The sequence below is a fragment of the Molossus molossus genome, unplaced genomic scaffold (genome assembly GCF_014108415.1).
Source record: "Molossus molossus isolate mMolMol1 unplaced genomic scaffold, mMolMol1.p scaffold_m16_p_5, whole genome shotgun sequence".
Classification (NCBI taxonomy): Eukaryota; Metazoa; Chordata; class Mammalia; order Chiroptera; family Molossidae; genus Molossus; species Molossus molossus.
In genome coordinates, this window is record NW_023425388.1 from 19751843 (window position 1) to 19767375 (window position 15533).

Below are 15533 nucleotides of genomic sequence, written 5' to 3' on the forward strand. Positions count from 1 at the left end.
CTAAGGGAAAAGAAGTCCGCGTCCCTGACTAAACGAGCATTGAGTGTTTTAAATTTTTTTGTGGCACACTGGTTGAAAATTGCTGGCTCAAACAACAGAATTTAAATTTCTCGTGGTTCTGGAGGCTAGGAGTTCAAGGTCAAGGTGCCAAAAGGGTTGGTTTCTGGTGAGACCACCTCTTTATTTTTGTCCTCACATGACCTTCCCTCTGTGCCCATGGGCTCCTAGTGTCTCTCTTACTATAAGAACACCAGTTCTGCCCTGGCCGGTTTGGCTCAGCGGTTAGAGCGTTGGCCTGTGGTCCGGAGAGACCCGGGTTCGGTTCCCGCTAAGGGCACGTACCTTGGTTGCAGTTTGTCCCCAGCCCTGGTTGGGTCGTGTGGGTGGCAACCACTCGATGTGTAGCTCTCACGTCGTTGTTTCTCTCTCTCTCTCTCCCTCACTCTATCTGAACAAAACATCAAAAAATGTCCTCGGGTGAGGATAAAAAAAAAAAAAAAGAATACCAGTTCTATCAAATTAAGGCCCCACTCTTCGGACCTTATATACCTTGATTACTTCCTTGAGGATGTATCTCTAAATAAGTCACACTGGGGTGTGTTAACATATGAATTGGAGGGGTGTGACACAATTCAGTCTGTCACAGCCACCTAGGAGCTTAAATAAGTGCATGGGTTTTGATGCTGGAGTGTCCTGTTTGCGTCATGGCTTTGACATTGAAGTGTCCTGCTATTAATGACCTTGTATGACTTAGTTCACTCTTCAGTACTCAGTTTCTCATCAGTGAAATGGGTATTACAGCAGTAGTTCCTGGATATAATTTTTGTGAAAGTTTAATGAAATAATTTATGTAAAGTACATGTGCAGTCCGGCTGGTGTGGCTCAGTGGTTGAGCAACGATCCATGCACCAAGAAGTTGCTGGTTCGATTCCTGGTCAGGGCACATGCCCAGGTTGTGGGCTCAATCCCCAGTGGGGGGCATGCAGGAGGCGGCCAATTGATGTTCTCTCTCATCAATGTTTTTATCTCTCTCTCCCTCTCACTTCCTCTCTCTCTAAAATCAATAAAGAAAAAAATAAAGTATATGTGCAGAACTTGGTACAATTTAAAAGTCCATAAGTGGTACTTGTAAATATGACTTTATCTAGATGAAGTATCCAGAGGGAAAAAGTTATGATGAGAATTTCAAATTATGCAATTATGTCCTTAATCATTTGGAAAAAGACCTTGGTTTTGCACCATTTTTTTTCTTATCATTGGGATTGGGAAGTAACCTTTCCTTCATATATCACAATTAGAGTATCAAAATGATGAAATGATGACTATGCAGCATTCTGAATTTCACAAATATGAGTTCTATTAAAAATAAAAATTTTAATATTTAACAACATCAAATATATTAGCTTAAAATTTATTTTTTTTACAAGGAACCATTTATAACTGACTGAAATATATAGCAAGTACAGAATTATAATTTCTGAACTATTTGTGTGTTCGCTATGTTTTGTTTCGTTCTGTTGTTCTTGGCTGAGTTGAATTTGTTTTTGATTCAACATCAAAACATTCTAGAAAAGACAGAAAAAAAGAAGAAATTCTGAATGCCATTTTGTCGATGTTCTTTCCTATTTGACTAGGCTACTAGTTAGAATCATGCAACACTGATTTAATGTTGGGTAGAAGGACCTGAGGGGGGAATCTCTGTTATTTTCCCTGTTCTATCTCTGTGTGTGGGTGAAAAATGCAGGAAAATGGAATTAGCAAAAAGAGTAATTATTAGCCATTTGTTACTCATAGGTTTGCATAACTTCTAAATGAATATTTAATCATCCTATTTATCAAGTTAGCAGTACATGATAAAACATATTTCTAAACAATTTTTGAAAAATAAAGACTACATAAAGGTACTACATTAGAAGAAAGTAGGTGGATGCAAAAAAAACAGAAAAATTAACAGGTGTATTAAATAGCCGATTTTAAAATCGTGATTTTCAAAATATGGCTAAAAAAACCAAAAAAATACTCTTCTGGTAACAAAACAACATGGAGATATCACATTTTATTTTATTTTAACAGTTCAAAATAGATTATAGTTGAAGTTTTAGGCTAAACTATTTTTAGTTTTAGTAACTTAATCAGTCTGAACAACATATTTAAGCTATTTTTTATGCTTGTCTTATTCAAAATTATAATATTTTAAATAAAACATTTTTTGCTATTTCTGCCTTTATTATGTGGAAATATTAAAAGTGTTATTTCAAAAACATTTGTAATTAAAAGAAAAGATAAAAATGGTAGAATATACAGAAGATATACTTTTTAAAGTATAGTTATAAAATTACTTTCAAAGATTTTAGAACTTGATTTTCCATGTTAAAGTTGTTCTAGAAATATATACATTGATTTTTAAATCAGAAACTCTACATTATTCAAATGAAAGAGTTAGTAATTTGAAAATGCAAACAAAAGGGAAGCCATTAATCAGTATTTCTACTGAATAACATTTATTTGCACTAAGCAAATATGGGGTAATTTAGTTAAGATATATGTTTTAGCTAGTAAAGATGCTTAAAAATATTTTCTTTATATGAATTATTTGGTAGCTTATATTTTACTTTCATTTAACGAAAAATAATAATAACAGAAATATTTATGTGGGATGCCACCACTTTTTAATTCCATTGACTAAAATAAGGTTTTGAAAAGATCATAAAGAGTGTACATGTGGGGTGGGAAAGGGGTGCTTTATAAGGCTGTTATCCTTTTCCGATTCTGATATAACTGCATATTCAATTCTACTATTATCTGATATCAGGAAGTTATTAGAAAGGGTTTAGAAAACTTATACCTAGCCCTCCAGCTAGATACCGGAAACCTGATTCTGGTTTAGCACAGAAATATGCACCAGAATGTGATGATAGGAGTTTTTGAATTTCCACAAGGATCATTTTTGCAAGAAAAAGACTAAGACAATTTGTTTTTGGTATAAACAGTTGTGTTTTAATTCATTAAGCAATTCAAAATCAATTATTTAATTATATTTAAAGTATGTCAAATTGCGCCCGACCAGTGTGGCTCAGTGGACTGAGCGTCATCCCATGGACTGAGAGGTCCTGGTTTGATTCCTGGTCAGGGCACATGCCCGGGTTTCCGGTTCAACCCCCAGTGGGGGGGCGTGCAGGAGGCAGCCAATTGATGTTCTGCTCTAACACTGATGTTTGTATCTCTTTCTCCCTTCTTTTCTCCCTAAAAAAATCAATAAAAACATATTTTAAAATGTCAAATTTTATTAATCACTTTTGAGAGATTTTGGAGTAATGTTTTATCAAAATACAGAATTATGAACTGCTTTATAAACTTAATATGTTTAATTTTCTTTTTGAGTAATAAAGTCTTATGACTAAAGTAGTGAACTTCATACTCTCAAAAATGTTATAATGATCAAGTATTTAGAAACATCTTAATTTGACATTTTAAGTTCAAGTCAGTTTTTTAATTGCACCTCCAACTGGAGGTACAATGTTTATACTTTAATGGGCACAACTTTTTTAGACATTGCACAAGTACAAAATACTAAATATGTACAGTTTTTTTATTCTGTTTGTTTGTTTTTTATCTTTACCCGAGGACATTTTTGCATGTATCTTCAGATAGAGCGGGAGGGAGAGAGTGAGGAAGAGAGAAAGAAACATCAATGTGAGAGAGACACATCAAGTGATTGCCACCCACACATCCCCAACCAGGGCCGGGGACAAACTACAACCGAGGTACGTGCCCTTAGCGGGAACCGAACCCTTGACTCTCTGGTCCATGGGCCGATGCTCTTACCACTGAGCAAAACTGGCCAGGGCAATATGTACAGTTTTAATTCAAAGGCATAAATACACTATTTTAAAATTTTTCTTCCTGATTTGCATATTTAATTCTAAATCACTCTAGTGTTGAAAGAGTCTTCCTCCTTCAAGGAAGGGAGTTCCCACCCAACTTAACAGGACATTACAAGCAGAGATTTTGGCTGGATCTGAGACCAGAACAGCAAACATCCAGAGTAAACCCTAAATTATCATACTGAAATATTTTTGAATAGTTTTAAGATCTAGAAAGAGAATTGCTCTCAAGGCTCAAATGATCTAATTCCCTTTCTTCCAATTGAAGCTTGCAACTTTTAGTTAAATAGAAGATTCAATTGCATTTTATATATTGTTGACTTTTAACTATATCTAAAGATATTTTGCAAACAACAAAAAATCAACTTTGCATTTGTTCATCCATTTCTTTTGTTCTTCCAAACCATGCAGCCCACACTACTGAACACAACCAGATTGGTTACATCCCTCCAAGGATGGACTCGTTTCCAGCTTTTAAAAAAAAACAAACTAGATTCTGTCCCTTTGTTGACCTTGGTTTCAAAAGCATTCTTGATCCAAATTGGTTGGAACACTGGGAATGATAATTCTGTAATCTGCTGAGTCACAGTGTCCCATGCCTAATGAAGCATGGTAGCACAGGCCATTCTCTCAATAGACACTCTAAATATGAGCATTTACTCAAATTAAGTTCAAGGACAATAATTTCCAATGTTATTTACTTAACTAAAAGTTTAATTCTATAGTTGTATAACCCTTTTAAATATGGATGCACTCCAGTCTAGCTTCTTCCTTTATTAACTAACTATGGCTGAACTATTAGCAAACCTAGAAGTTAACCCCATGTGAGTAAAGACTTACAAATCCATAAATACTATTTCAAATCAAGAATACTATATTTTATTCTTTTTGTTATTGATAACACTTCTTAAGTATGTACATTCCATTCATCTTAAAACCTTAAACTCAGAACAAACTTAAGAATAGATGATTTATGCTTGGCCAGCATGGTTCGGTGGTTGAGCGTCAACCAATGCTCCAGGAGGTTGCTGGTTCGACTCCCAGTGTGGGCATGTGCCCAGCTTGTGGGCCCAATCTCCAGCGGGGGCATACAGAAGGCAGCCAATCACTGTTCTTCCTCATTGATGTTTCCATCTCTCCCTCTCCCTTCCTCTCTCTCCCTCTCTCTAACATCAATAAGGAAAAAACATTTTAAAAAATATACACAAGAAAATATGTTTCCTTACAGAAAAAAAGAATAGATGGTTTATAACTTTAGCTTTAAACATTATAGGTTTTTCTTATATTTTTCTACTTGAAAATTTTCTATAAAGCAAGTGAGTTATTAATGTATTTTAAATATGCCTTACCTTGAGATTTGAAAATGGCAGTGAAGTGAATGGAAGCTACACAGACCGTCTCCCAGGACCAAACTGGAATTACAACTAAAATAAAGACAAATAGTCAGGAAAAAGCAGCAGAAAAGCAGCTTACGAGGACCATATAACCAGGGACACTGACTCGATCCTGGTAGGATTGCGGAGGCATGAGAGCTGGGCTGGGAGCCCATGGACAGCAACAGCCTTAGCTGTGAACAGCCCCCTCGGGGATACACTCCCAAGCAGCTCCACAGCGCAGAGCCGGGACAGAGGCTGAAATATCCACAGCTACTCACCTTGGGCTCCTGCAGAGGGGGGGTGAATGGACTGGAACTGTGTGGGGACACTCGGGATTTGGAGGATGCTCAGAGCTTTTGCTGAGTTGCCACCACACAGGGCTATGGACATATTACTCCTTCCCAGGGCTCTAGGGAGAGGCCATGGCTCATCCCTCGGAGATTCAACCCCACCCAGTGGCCAATGAAATGCAAATTGAGGCTCATTAACAACCATCATCTGCCCCACACCTGGGAAATTTCCTTAATCTGAACACCTGAGGGAGTTTTTAATTCAACTGAGAACCCAAGGCTGTTGAAGTGACTCTACTGATAGCCTCCAGGCAAAAAGTTAGAGGATAACTGAGCTATTTGGGGGCTTGCAACTCTGCCAAGGAAAGTAAGACTTGACAGTGGGGTTTCACATGGGTCCTCCCACACTAATCCAAACCCAGGAGAGGGGACCACAAATAGCAGAATTGCAACACCCACAGGGAAAATTTGGCAGGCTCCAAAGCCCACTATGATAGCCAAAATTGTGAAACAAAGAAACAAATGCCAAATGAAAGAACAAGAGACCTCTACTGAAGATGAGATAAATGAGAAGCAGTTAAGCAAATTGACAGAGCTAGAATTCAGAGCCATGATCTTGAGGAAGCTCAACAGCATGAGTAAGGACATCAACACCATGAGTAAAGACATAGAAACTTTGAAAATCAACCAATTGGAAATTAAAAACCACCAAGAAGAAATGAAGAATAACATATCAGAAATAAAGAACACATTGGAAGGTCTAAACAGCAGAGTAGAGGAAGCTGAGGACTGGATCAGTGAATTAGAAGACAGGGTAGAAAAAAATCAACCAATCAGAAAACCAAAAGGAAAAAAACAATTAAAAAACAGGAAGACAGCTTAAGAGAACTGTAAGAGAACTGGAAACATAATAATATTTGCATCATAGTAGTCCCAAAAGAAGAAGAAAATGAGCAAAGGTTAGAGAATATATTTGAAGAAAGAGTGACAAAAAACTTTCCTAATTTGGTGAAGGAAGAAGGCATTCAAGTTCAAGAAGCACAGAGAACCCCAAATAAGAAGAACCCAAACAGGCCCACACCAAGACACATAGTAATCAAAATGCCAAAAATTAAAGACAAACAGAGAATCCTAAAAGTAGCAAGAGATAAGCAACAGGTTACCTACAAAGGAAACCCCATAAGGCTCTCAGCTGACTTCTCAACAGAAACACTACAGGCCAGAAGGGAATGGCATGAAGTGATCAAGGTCATGAAAAACAAGAATCTGAATCCAAGACTACTCTACCCAGCAAGGCTATCATTCAAAATAGAAGGTCAAATAAAGAGTTTCCCAGACAAAAAAGGCTAAGGGAATACATTAACAAACTGCAAGAAATGTTAAAAGGACTGTTGTAATTAGTAGAAGAAATAAAAAGAAAAATATAACCACACTAAACAAAAATGGCAATAAATAAGTACATATCAATAATCACCTTAAAAGTAAATGGACTGAATGCTCTGACAAAAAGACACAGAGTAGCTGACTGGATAAGAAAACATGATGCATCTATATGTTGTTAACAAGAGACTCACCTCACAACAAAAGACACATAGGTTGAAAGTGAAGGGATGGAAAAAACTCTTCCAAGCAAATGGAAATGAAAAAGAGGCTAGGGTACCAATACTCATATCTGATAATATAGATTTCAAAATGAAGGCCATATCTAGAGACAAAGAGGGCAACTACATAGTATTGAAAGGATCTATCCAACAGGAAGATATAACTTTGCTAAAAATATATGCACCCAATATAGGAGCACCAAAATATGTTAAAAATCTTCTGGAGGACTTCAAAGGAGAAATCAATAGCAATACAATCATAGCAGGAGACTTCAACACTCATTGATATCACTGGATAGATCCCCTAGACAAAAAATTAGCAAGGAAACGGAGACTCTAAATGAAGCACTAGACCAAATGAATTTAATAGATATCTACAGAGAATTACACCCCAAACTACAGAATTCACATTCTTCTCAAGTGCACATGGGACATTCTCAAAGATAGACCACAAGTTAGGACACAAACTAAATCTCTACAAGTTCAAGAAGATTGAAATCATATCAAGCATCTTCTCAAATCACAATAGCATACAACAGAAATCAATTGCAAAAAGAACATGCAAAGACATTTGAACACATGGAGGCTAAATAGCATGTTATTAAACAATGAATGGGTTACCGCGGAGATGAAGGAAGAAATTGAAAACTTCCTGGAAACAAACGAAAATGAACACACAACAACTCAAAATCTTTGGGATGCAGCGAAAGCAGTTCTGAAAGGGAAGTTCATAGCACTACAGGCCTACCACAAGAATCAAGAAAAATTTCTAATAGACTATCTAACCTCACAACTTAAAGAACTAGAGAGCAAATAAAAAGAAAACCCCAGAGCAAGTAGAAAGAAGGAAATAGTAAAGATCAGAGCAGAAATAAATGACATAGAGACCAAAAAACAATTCAGAGGATCAATGAAACAAAGAGCTGGTTTTTTGAAAAGATAAACAAGATTGATGGACCTTAGCTAGGCTTACCAAGAAACAAACAGAGAGAACCCAATTACACAAAATCAGAAATGAAAAAGTAGAAGTAACAACTGACACCACAGAAATACAAAAGATCGTTAACAACTACTATGAACAATTATATGGCAACAAATTTGACAATCTAAGTGAAGTGGACAAAGTTCTAGAAACACATAGTCTCCCAAAACTGGACCAAGAAGAGATAGAAAACTTGAACAGACCAATAACAACTAAGGAAACGGAAGTGATAATCAAGATTCTCCCAGCAAACAAAAGCCAGGCCCAGATGGCTACACGGGGGAGTTTTACCGAACATTCAAACAAGAACTAACCCCCATTCTTCTCAAACTATTTCAAAAAATTCAAGAAGAAGGAAGACTTCCAAACTCGTTTTATGAGGCCAGCAAAATTCTAATTCCAAAATCAGAAAAAAACACTACAAAGAAAAAAAAATACAGGCCAATATCCTGATGAACATAGACGCCAAAATCCTGAACAAAATACTAGCAAATCGAATCCAGGATACAGCAAAAAATTTATTCACCATGACCAAGTAGAATTCATCCCAGGGATGCAAGGCTGGTACAATATTTGCATACCAATAAATATGATACACCACATTAATAAAATGAAGAATAAAAATCACATGATCATATCAATGGATGCTGATAAAGCATTCAACAAAATTCAGCACCCATTTCTGATAAAAACTCTCAGCAATCTGAGAATAGAGGGATCATATCTCGACATAATAAAGGCCATATATGAAAGACCTACAACCAACATCATACTCAATGGGCAAAAACTAAAAGCATTTTCCTTAAGAACAGGAACAAGGCAAGGACGCCCACTTTTGCCACTCTTATTCAACATAGTACTGGAAGTCTTAGCCACAGCAATCAGACAGGAAGAAAAAATGAAAGGGATCCAAATTGGAAAGGAGGAAGTGAAACTCATTATTTGCAGATGACATGATACTATACGTAGATGGGGTCAAAGACTCCATCAAAAATTTACTAGTCTTAATAAATAAATTTGGCAAAGTAGCAGGATACAAAATTAACGTCAAGAAATCTATGGCATTCTTATACACTAATGATGAACTCACAGAAAGAGAAACTGAAAAAAACAATCCCATTTACAATCGCCTAGGAATAAACTTAACCAAAGAAGCAAAGGACCTATTAGCAGAAAACTACAGGACATTGAAAAAAGAAATAGAGGAAGATATAAAAAAGTGGAAGCACATACCTTGTTCATGGATTGGAAGAATTAACATCATTAAAATGTCAATACTACCCAAGGCAATCTATAGATTCAATGCAATCCCCATCAAAATACCCACATATTTCACAGAACTAGAACAAATACTTCAAAAGTTCATATGGAACCAAAAAAAAAAAAAAAAAAGACCTCAAATAGCCACAGCAATCTTGTAAAAGAAGGACAAAGTAGGTAGGATCACAATACCAGATATTAGGTTATACTACAAAGCCACTGTAATCAAAACATCCTGGTACTGGCACAAGAAGAGGCATATAGACCAGTGGAACAGAACAGAGAACCCAGAAATAGACCCAAGACATTATAATCAATTAATATTTGACAAAGGAGGCAAGAGCATAAAATGGAATAAAGATAGCCTCTTTAATAAATGGTGTTGGAAAAATTGGACAGTTACATGCAAAAAAACAAAACTAGGCCATCAATTTACACCATACACAAAAATAAACGCAAAATGGATAAAAGACTTACATGTGACCCGTGAATCTATAAAAATTCTAGAAGAAAATGTAGGCAACAAAATTTCAGACATCATACGAAGCAAAATTTTCACTGATACATCACCTAAGGCAAAAGAAACAAAGGAGAACATGAACACATGGGACTACATCAAACTCAAAAGCTTCTGCAGAGCAAAAGAAACAACGATCAAAATGGAAAGACATCCCACTGTATGGGAGAGCATCATTGCCAATGATATATCAGATAAGGGGTTAATTTCCAATATATATAAGTGCTCATACAACTCAACAAATGGAAGACAAAGAACCCAATTAAAAAATGGGCAGAGGAGCTAAATAGACACCTCTCCAAACAGGACATAGAAATGGCCAAGAGACATATGAAGAAATGCTCAACATCACTAATCATCAGAGAGATGCAAATTAAAACAACAATGAGGTATCATCTCACACCTGTCAGAATGGCCGCCATCAACAAATCATCTAACAACAAGTGCTGGGGAGGGTGTGGAGAAAAGGGAGACTCTAGTACATTACAGGTGGAAATGCAGACTGGTGCAGCCACTATGGAAAACACTATGGTGTTACCTCAAAAAATTAAAAATGGAACTTCCATTTGACCCAGTGATCCCACTTCTAAGTATATCCTAAGAAGCCAGACACACCAAACAGAAAGAATATATGTACTTCTATGTTCATAGCAGCACTATTTACAATTGCTAAGATCTGGAAACAGACTAAGTGTCCATCAATAAACAAATGGATAAAAAAGCAGTGGTACATATACACAATGGAGTTCTATGCAGCTGTAAGAAAGAAAGATCTCTTATCCTTTGAGACGACATGGAGGGACCTGGAAAGCTATATGCTAAGCGAAATAAGCCAATCAGAGAAAGACAAATAGTATATCATCTCACTTATTTGTGGAATATAATGAACAAAATAAGTTGATGAACAAAATAGACCCAGAGACATAGAAAGGAGTATGATTCAGACTGACAGACCTCAGAGGAGAGGGGTAGGGGGAATGTGTGAGATAAACCAAGGAACTTATATGGATGTATGCGTATCCAATGGGCATAGACGACAGTGCTTGTTGGGGGGCGGTATAGGAAGGAGGATGTCTATGGAAGGGATAAAGGAGAAACATTTGTAACAAAAATAAATTAATTTAAAAAAATTAAAAAGAAAAATATAGGGCATAATAACAAACTCATATTCTGTACCTGCAGATACAAAGGTGACTCTTTTAAGGCTGAGAAAAGAAAAATTCAGTTTCATGGGATCATAATAGAAAGATAGGCCCAAAAAAAGTAATTTTTTTGCCCTTACTCTGTATTTGAGTGAGAACTTTCTGATGAAAATTTAAATCAGAATTGATTCAATGAAAATACAAGATAAGAGGAGCAGAGCGTGTAGGAGGAGGAAGTATTAAGGAGTATTTAGAAAATCCTGCTTTCCATGTCAAGGCTGCATTGCAGTCTGTCTTTTGGGAAAATGACATACTTAACCACTATCCCCAACATAACATGACACATGAATACCTAGACCCTTCTCAGAAATCTATTTAAGTATGTTACATCAATGGAAAAAAATGAAATAATGAGAAGCTTGTCAATAATTACATCTTATTCCATATCAAGACAAGTTTGGCATGTTCACTATTTGCAAAGTTTTTGGTTAGAGAAATAAAATATGTTTATTTTCAATTCTCTGAAAAAAAAAAAAAAGAAAAGGTGTTATGAATGAAATCTTCAGTGACAATCATCTAAGGTGTAGAAAAACAGCGGTTCACCGTGTCTGAGACTAGAGAGTAGCTGAACAATGTCTTCTGGGCTTGACCTTGAAATCTCTCTGGGAGCGTCTTCAAAGACGAAGAGAAGGTAGAATTTACTGAGTGTGGAAAGGCTTTCTCATGGGTTACATTTCTGAAAAAAAAAAAAATAACAGTTGTTTAAATAACAGAAGGCTGAGAAATTAGGGTGCCAAGTATTAGATAGTAGCCTTCAATAAAAAATAAAGAGGACCTGTTACTTAACTCTTTTGAACAGTGTCTATCTCGTAGCAACTGAAATGACTCGTGAGAAGAGACCCTTCTCGTTAGGGCGTGGCAGAAAGAAGGGGATTTCCTTTGACTTATGTCAAAAACAACAATAACAACCGTCTAAGGAAGAGGAGTTCTAAGCAGTGTGTGGTTTGTGTGGAGACTGATTGTCTAGGAAACTCAGTGAAGAGAACTAAAAGCAGTTCTATCCCCATCAAGACTGAGCCCAGAGGTGGACAGATGGTGACAGATAAGTAAGCTTTCTTTTCTCTTTTCATGTCATTCTCCAGGGGCTTACTGGCTCTCCTCTCTCTCTCTCTTTTTATTTCAAAATGACAAAATATTCTGAAGATAGAGGGTTAGATAGATGGATAGATAAACATAAATATAGCTATCTGTATTTAGCTTTATGTAAGATAAAAGTATAGAAAAGAATAAGATATGAATTAGAAAAATAATGAAAAAAGCATTAAAACATCTTTTAAACTAAACTAAGGGTTATATAAAGTATAATAATATCCTTTGTATGTTTCTAGGATTTCTCTCATTTCTCCCCTTTCCACCAACCAAGCAACCCAAAGGAGTTACTCTCTCTCTAGAAAAAAGTTTAGTTATATAAGATGTAAGTGGTATAAATGGTTCAGCGCAAAAGCTGTGCTCTACTTTCCAAACAGTTCCGGGATTTCAGTAGGGTGAGGTTGTTACCATTGTAATCAGCTAGTTGTTAATAATAGGAGGAGCAAAGGGAAGGTCAGCCATTATAAGCATAGCTGTCTGAACACTCCCCGGGAACCGGTCTGTTCCATGCAGACCACTGGGAGAAGGGGTTCAGCAAAGGGTTGACAATGGACACATGTGCAGTGAAGTTGGGATGATGTAGCTTGCCTATCCGTCTAACCTGGAAGCAGATATCATTGGCCGGAGGGGACTGAGCCACTGCAGTACGCAGGAATTTAGGAATTCTTACTATGCAGACGAAAGGATTCTTTTGTCTTCTTTTGTGCCTCTGGCTTTGTCTTGCTCCCTTGCTCTCGCTCATGGTCCCTCCATAGCCATGTAGCCCTAGAAACTACATGGCCCATGGCCATGTGGACCCCACATGCAATGGACTGCAGCTGACAACACAAGCTAAGCTAGCCTGATGCTGGACTGGACTGTGCAAATATGGAGTGGAGACCTGGGCAGTGACTTTGACCCTAGCTCTCCCTCCTTGGTGGGTCAGAAGGACATGGGACCTTAGAAACTCAGAGGTTTGATTCCACGGAAATAAAGCTTTCTACAATACCTCATTGTCCCATGTGAGTGTCAGAAAATTCCTCTTCTCATAACATCTCAAGAAGCCCACTTCTGTCCAGCTTGTGTGGCCCAGTGGATTGAGTGTCGTCCCATGGACTGAGAGGCCCTGGTTCAATTCCCAGTCAGACCACCTATCTGGTTGGTGGGCTTGATCCCCAGGAGGGGGTGTGTAGGAGGCAGCCAATCAATGTTTCTCTCTCACATTGATGTTTCTATCTCTCCCATTCTCTCCCTCTAAAAACCTCAATAAAAACGTATTTGAAAAAAAAAAAAAAAACTTCCACTGGCAACAGGTGGGGACAATAGCAAACTGCTCAAAGTTACATGGTTTTCACTAAGATTTTGGAGAGAATTTCTCGTTCCAGAAGAACAGATGTAGTGCATACAAATAGAGAACATTGCTGTGATGTAACTCAGTACCCTACATATCCAAATAGCTCCTCATTTGTACATGGTTCCTTCTTATGGAAACAATGAATAGAGAAATAAGACTGAAATGAAACAGTTTATCCTCCATAGCCTCCTCTTATGGGTTTGATTTAAATGAACACTGAAGACCAGGATTTCACAAAATATTAAATAGATCAGTATTATATTTTTATAAGGAAAGTTCAGTTAACAAAGAAAGAAGCAATGGCTCTTCTCCACCAACTAAAATTTTACCTTTTCCTAAAGCATGCATTATTTACAATATATGCATTTTTCCTGTGGTGCTGATAGGATGGTAGCTTGAAGTAGCTGCTAGGAATTGAGAGTAGAGAAATTGGGAGAGATTGGAAAAAATGTGCAAACTGTGAGTGATGAGATAAATACAGTCTGAGTGATTATGTAATGTATAGGTTGACCATAGTTGACAATACTCTATTGTACAATTGAAAATTTGCTCGAAGGATAGAACTTAAATGTTCTCACCTCCCAAAAAAGGAGTAAATATATGAAGTGATGGATATGTTAAGTGACTCTATTGGGGAGGAATCTATTTGCAATGTAGAAATCCTTCTACAATGTATATCAAATCATCACTTTAAATATCTTACTATTTTATTTTTCAATTACAAGCCAATACATTTGAAAAAATAGAAGGAAGAAGCTGTCAATAGGCAAGTTGCTGACTGCTTTCAGAATATGTATATCCATAGGCCTTTTATTTGAGGTATTTGGTATTTAATACACTTTGGTTGTTTTTAATCTTCACCCGAGGATATTTTTCCATTTATCTTCAGATAGAGTGGAAGGGAGGAAGGGGGAGAGAGAGAGAGAAACGTCGATGTGAGAAACACACATCAGTTGGTTGCCTCCCGCACCAAGGTATGTGCCCTTGACCAGAATCAAACCGGGAACTCTGTGGTCTGAGGGCTGACGCTCTAACTGTTGAGCCAAACCGGCCTGGGCTGTAATACAGTCTCAAAGCATCTTTATACTATGTCAACTGCACAGCCATTGCCAGTCTAGGAAGAAACAGAATCTTTGTACAGTGATTCCACTTCTGTTCTTATAATCTGAGGGGTTAGGCCAGCAAACCTTGTCCATCACCCACAAGGTTATTAAATGAGAAGCGGTCAGTCACCTGAGACTTACTTGTGAGCCTTGCTTAATTGAAATCACAGCTTAACTTGTCTTGCCTCAACTGCATAAGTTTCTAAAACTCAGGGAAATGTTTAATAACACCAGCAACTAAGTAAAAGCTTGAGGGAATTGCTTGCTAGTCAGTCGAAGCGTGTTACGTTCAGTGTTCATGATAGTGTCCCTAAATTCACAGACTGGCTCTTTTCTTTATTCTTCATCGCCCAAGTCAAAGCTTTCACAGACTTACAATTTTCAGAAATCTCCACTCAGTGTGACACATAAAAACTGCTTATACTCTGTGAATAAGCCCATATAGGATTAGAGTGAAGGAGGAAAAGGACAATTTGTATTATTTTCAAAAGATCCTAAAAAGAAAAAACCTCCTGTTTACTTTAAGTCAAACAATTTTAATCAATTTACTCAATTGACATTAATTAAAAAAATATATAAGTATGTCTTTATTGATTTATTAGAGAGAAGTAGAAACATTGATGTGAGAGAGAAACATTGATCTGCTGCCTTTTGCACCCCCCCCCCCCACGGGGGATGGAGCCGGCAGCCTGGGCGTGTGCCCTGACCAGGAATTGTTCCACGACCTCTCAGTCCAGGGGACAGTGCTCAATCCACTGAGCCACACTGGGCAGGCTAAAAATTTATAAATTTCTTAGACCGGTTTTAATTTCTTATTGATAGAAAAGCTCTGCTACTGAACTCCTGACTAAATTTAATATATTTACCTGTCCAGGGACGTATAATACTGAAACGCA